This window comes from Pleurodeles waltl, chromosome 5 (genome assembly GCF_031143425.1).
Source record: "Pleurodeles waltl isolate 20211129_DDA chromosome 5, aPleWal1.hap1.20221129, whole genome shotgun sequence".
NCBI classification, from domain to species: Eukaryota; Metazoa; Chordata; class Amphibia; order Caudata; family Salamandridae; genus Pleurodeles; species Pleurodeles waltl.
The window spans coordinates 1,860,017,887-1,860,023,886 of NC_090444.1; positions in this window are offsets into that span (position 1 = coordinate 1,860,017,887).

The window sequence follows — 6,000 nt, forward strand, 5'->3', positions numbered from 1 at the left end:
AGCTACCTTCCATCAGCCTAAGCTGCTAGAAACGCCTCTTCTACACTAATAAGGGATAACTGGACCTGGCACAAGGTGTAAGTACCTCTGGTACCCACTACAAGCCAGGCCAGCCTCCTACACACTGGAGTTCTGGTTAGCAGAACTTCAGTCACACAGTCAAGAATACTGACAAAACATATAGTCCACAAACAATGAGCAATGGGGTCCTGGCTAGCAGGATCCCAGTGAGACAGTAAAAACACACTGACAAATAGGTTTTAAACTATGAGTACTACAGTCCTGGGTAGAAGGATCCTAGTGAGACAGTAAAAGCACACTGACAAACAGGCCAAAAATGGGGATGACCATGCTAGAAAGAGGCTACTTTCTCACACTGCCCATGGTCCACATAGATGAGAGTCTTTGTCCTGGGTGCTCCCATCACCCCTATTTTAGACAAGGAGGTGAGTGAGTCCCAAACATGCTTTTGTTGGCCTCCGCTTCACCAGGGGGACCCCAGGGACATTAAATTTCAGGAGTACAACAACACTCAAATCACTTGTGTCAATCCAAGTCCAATGGGGGTATTTTTTGCATCGATTTCTAGGAAACTGGACCCCCCAGGGCCATTTTCTGGTGGAGTGTGAGACACTTGTTTTCTGATGTTGGTCCTTTCATTGATCCCCTTCCAAGAGGTAGGCATTAATGCTACTTGAGCTAGCTGGTCCTCAAGGAGGACTAAACATCTCTCTGGACTCTAGCCACTAGGGGTGCCCTCTCTACACCTTCTGGCCTCTAAAATGCTACAAACTTTCTGGAAGCTATATTTCTTCACTGCTCTCTCCATTGAGGGAAAGTACAAGACCTATCCCCCTGTCCTTTGTCTCTTGATCACTGACCTGTCCTCTGTTCATCACCTTGAGACCTCATCAGCCTGGGGTCACCTCTAACACCACTGTGTAGCTCCCAAGGCACACACATTCCCTGCATTCACTCTTCAAGTCCCACAGCCTCCTGAGGTCACTTGCAGGGCCATGGTGTATTAGCAGGAGGCAGGGGCCCTCTCTGATGAGGGTTATCCCCCTACAGGCCGAGTCCTCAGAAGTTCCAAGGGAACCCTCTTCCTCCAGGGTCCACCCAGCAGGTCTGTCTCTCTACTGTCTACCAAAGGATGTAGATGGTGAGTACAACCGTCCCTGGAGAGGTAGGTACGCAGCGTTGAATCAATTTAAAGTCTAGAGTGCCCCAGCCATCTAGGACCAGTCTGGTCTTCTTCGAGGTCCTGCAAAATATGTCTCCTCTTTCCCATTCTCTTTACCCGTGCAAAGGTTTTAAGTGTAGATAAAAAGTTCCAGAATGTAGGCATGATGGCTTCAAGTGCCAACAGTTTGACACAAAGGGGGTCATTACAACATTGGCGGTAAAAGTCGCTTACCGCCGTGCAGAAGACCGCCAAGAGACCGCCGCGCCTGCGGAATTCCGCCACAGCTATTATGACCCACAGCACGGAATCCGCCGAAATGCAGACACCGACACAAGTCCGCCACACCAAAGGTCGGTGATAAACTGGCGAAAACAAAACCGACACCGTCACGCCAACAGAAACACGCCCATGCTATCATGACCCACGAATCCACGCTGCGGTCTTTCAACCGCGCTATCCCATTGGCGGTACACACCGCTGCACTCAAAATACACACACATCTCCAAAACGCAGCCACATTGGACAATTCAAAATACACACACCTGATACACATACAAACAACACTCCCACACACCCAACACAATATAAAACACACACCCACATCACCCACAAACCCCTACGACCAAAAACTGAAGACGAAGGCGACAGACAGAGACCACAGCAATAGACAACCCCACCACACAGAGGCACACAACACCATCACCCATACAACATCCACGCTCAAAACACCCCACACCACCACACATCACCACACTCATCAACACATACACCACGCCACACATCACCTACACCACCCCATGTCACGCCAAAGACACCCCAGGTTTTCCGAGGAGGAGCTCAGGGTCATGGTGGAGGAAATCCTACGGGTAGAGCCACAGCTATTTGGGGCACAGGTGCAGCACACCTCCATAGCCAGGAAGATGGAGCTATGGCGAAGAATCGTCGACAGGGTCAACGCTGTGGGACAGCATCCAATAAATCGGGAGGACATCAGGAAGAGGTGGAACGACCTACGGGAGAAGGTGCGTTCAGTGGTCTCCAGGCACAACATAGCGATTCAGCGGACTGGCGGAAGACCCCCACCTCCTCCCCCACAACTAACAACATGGGAGGAGCAGGTCTTGACCATCATGCATCCAGAGGGCCTCGGAGGAGTCGGTGGAGGAATGGACACTGGTGAGTCAAATCTTAACTATCATATCCCCCACCCTACCTGCATGCTATCACACACCCCCACCCTCACCCCCTCCCCTATCACTCCAACTCCTCACTAATGTACTAATAACACAAACCACACATCCCAACACCAAGCCCTGCATGACACAACTAAGCATGGACACCCATCACTAAAGCATGCTCACTGCACATACCCATAACAACCCCCCAACCATCATCATACAAGCCCCCACACAGGAATGCTTGCACTGGGATACACGCACACCCACCCATTGTACACCATGAAACACACATGCAATAATCATGCTCTTATACCCCTGCAGGACCACTACGTAACGTCACCACACAGGAGGGTCCAGACATCTCCACTCCACCCACAGAAGGGGCCCACAGTGACGACAGCAGCTCTGGCCAACTGGATCCAGATGACCAGCCCGGACCATCGTGGGCCTCGGGACAGTCAGTTCCCCTTGCACAGGCACAGCCCAACACTGACCTTCCACCCTCTGGTAACACCAGCACAGCACCCACCCAGCGGGCCCATACCTCTGTACCCAGGACACGTCAATCAGCGGTGTGTCCACTACTACAGGGAACCCAGGATAACCCACCACCCCAACAACAACAGGGACCTGGGGGCAGTGGTAGTGGGCACACGGTCCAGGGGACGGAGACCCAGGAACACAGGGGGACTGGGAGGGCTGCTGTGCGACAGGGGGCCGACAGGCCTAGGGAACCCACCCTCCACGAGGCCCTCTCCTCCATCATGGGACCATACTACCACTCCCAGGAGACGATGGCTACGGTCCTGGCCAAGTTTCAGGAGACCCAGCGCCTGTAGGACTAACAGTATTTGGGGTTAAGGGAGGAGCTCAGAACCATCAGCTCCGCCCTGGGCACCATCGTAGGGAGTGCTGAAGGACATACAAAAGACCATGAGGGACACTCCAAGGGGCCCCTGACACTACCATGGACGATGAACTGCCCACCACCTCCGCCGGCGCTAGTGGACAGGAGGCCCCGCCACAGGACCACCACACCAGCACCCCACCCCCTGCAGACGGACAACCACCCGAAAGCGGTCCCTGAGATCCAGGAACAGGGCAAAGCAAGATGGCAAGACCCCCGCCAGGAAATTAGACCACCCTGATTGTCCTCCCACTGTCTCACTTTGTAACCCTGTCCAGATTGGAACTGCCCCAGCTCCACTTCCTATGCCCATATGGGCAGTGCACCTGTGTGACTAATAGACTGGACTCTGCCATGGACATTCCTCCACCATCACCCATCACCATTTTTCCACCCTCTCTAATAACTAGCACTTCAATAAACACCCTTGAACCACAAAACAATCTGGAGTGAGTCTGTGATTTTGAAAATGTGTATTAGCAATGACAGTGACAAAATGCGTTTTCAAATGTAATGCCAACATACCTATGTCACACATCACAAGTCCATGAAGGATGCAAGCAGATGACACATGTTGGTAACCACACCTGTGAAACCGTAATGGAAATGTACAACTCAGTTCCCAAATACTGCTTCTAATTGACAGACAGGATAGAGGTAGAAGTGTGAAAGTGAATGTAATAGTAAAAAAATTGTTCTCATCTGTGTGTCACTGGAAATATTGCTGTATGACTGACTCCCTGTTGTCTATGTCTTCTTCCTCAGCTTCCTCCTCATCACTGTCCACAGGCTCCACAGCTGCCACAACACCGTCATCTGGACCATCCTCCTGCAGAAAAGGCACCTGGCGTCGCAAAGCAAGATTGTGAAGCATTGAGCAGGCGATGATTATCTGGCACACCTTCCTTGGTGAGTAGAATAGGGAACCACCTGTCATATGGAGGCACCTGAACCTGGCCTTCAGGAGGCCGAAGGTCCTTTCTATCACTCTCCTAGTCCGCCCATGGGCCCAATTGTAGCGTTCCTCTGCCCAGCTCCTGGGATTCCTCACTGGGGTCAATAGCCATGACAGGTTGGGGTAATCAGAGTCCCCTACTAGCCACACGCGGTGCCTCTGGAGTTGACCCATCACATACGGGATGCTGCTATTCTGCAGGATGTAGGCGTCATGCACTGAGCCAGGGAACATAGCATTTACCTGTGAGATGTACTGGTCTGCCAAACATACCATCTGTACATTCATCGAATGATAACTCTTCCGGTTCCTGTACACCTGTTCACTCCTGCGTGGGGGGACCAGAGCTACATGAGTGCCATCAATAGCACCTATGATGTTGGGGATATGTCCCGGGGTATAGAAGTCACCTTTCACTGGAGCCAAATCCTCAACCTGAGGGAAAACGATGTAGCTCCTTAGTGTTTCAGCAGGGCAGACAACACTCTGGACAATACGTTGAAAAACATAGGCTGGAACATCCCTGATGCCATGGCCACAGTTGTTTGAAATGATCCTCTTGCAAAGAAATGGAGCACTGATAGCACCTGCACTTCAGGGGGTATTCCTGTGGGATGGCGGATTGGTGATATCAGGTCTGGCTCCAACTGGGTACACAGTTCCTTGGTTTGTGGCACGGTCATACCTGTAGGTGATGATCAAATGTCGCTCCTCCATTGTTAACAGGTCCACCAGCGGTCGGTACACCGGAGGATTCTGCCATCTCCTCAAATGTCCCAGCTGACGGTGCCTAAGAAGGACAACAGCGACCACAGAGTCAACAAATTCCCAGGTATGTACCCACAGCTACACAGAACACAACACCAAATATAAAACTCTTCCTGTATGTGTGTTGAGTGTAGGCCTAGGTATGTGTGACGCAGTAGTAAATGAAGCCATGTGGGCCCCTGAAATGGCGGCTGCCTGACCTCTAAAGTGGGACAATGGGATGTGAGTTATCTGCGCTGGCGTTGTACACCGTCGCGGTAGGCGGTCGTAAACCGTGGTGCAATGCTGCATTGGTTAACATTGGACCCTATGGGTCCCAGGAGCCAATGATGAAGTGCGCCGGCGGTGATGATACGCACCGCTGCGGACATCACCGCCGCAGACGTGACCGCCATTTTCTATCTGTTCAATCACTCGATACCTGATCTTCGACAGGAGAGGACCTACACTGCAAGTGCTGCTGTGACCTCCGTCTGGAAGAGACAATGGCTGCTGCGTCTGGGGAAACGGCCCCTGCCTTCACTGCTCAGGAGTTGGAGAAGCTATTCGACGGGGTCCTCCCCCAGTACACGCTACTGTACGGTCCTCCAGACCAACAGGTAAGTACACAGGGAGCACGTTGTATAGGCTATGCTGGGTGGAGAGGGCTGGATGTCAGTAGGAAGGGGGCAGAGTTCTGCGACCATGAAGGACTGTGAATGCATGTGTCACATGGCAAGGGTAGGGATGGGGGCCACTCACTTCGACGGTGCAGTTGGTAATGACTTCTCTTCTTCCCCTGTACATGTCATGGAGGTCAGCGCCCACCAGAAGAAGGACATTTGGCGTGCCATAGGCAAGGCCCCTTTGTAAGGCATGGCCCTGTGGCCCTCCACCCCACCTCTGTAGAGTGCCAAGTACAGGTATACATGCCCCTGTGTCATCTATGTGGACAGATGACACTCATAGCCATGTAGGCCAGATCCCAGGAATTGCATCTGTAGAGTGTAGGAGGCTGGACTGGCTT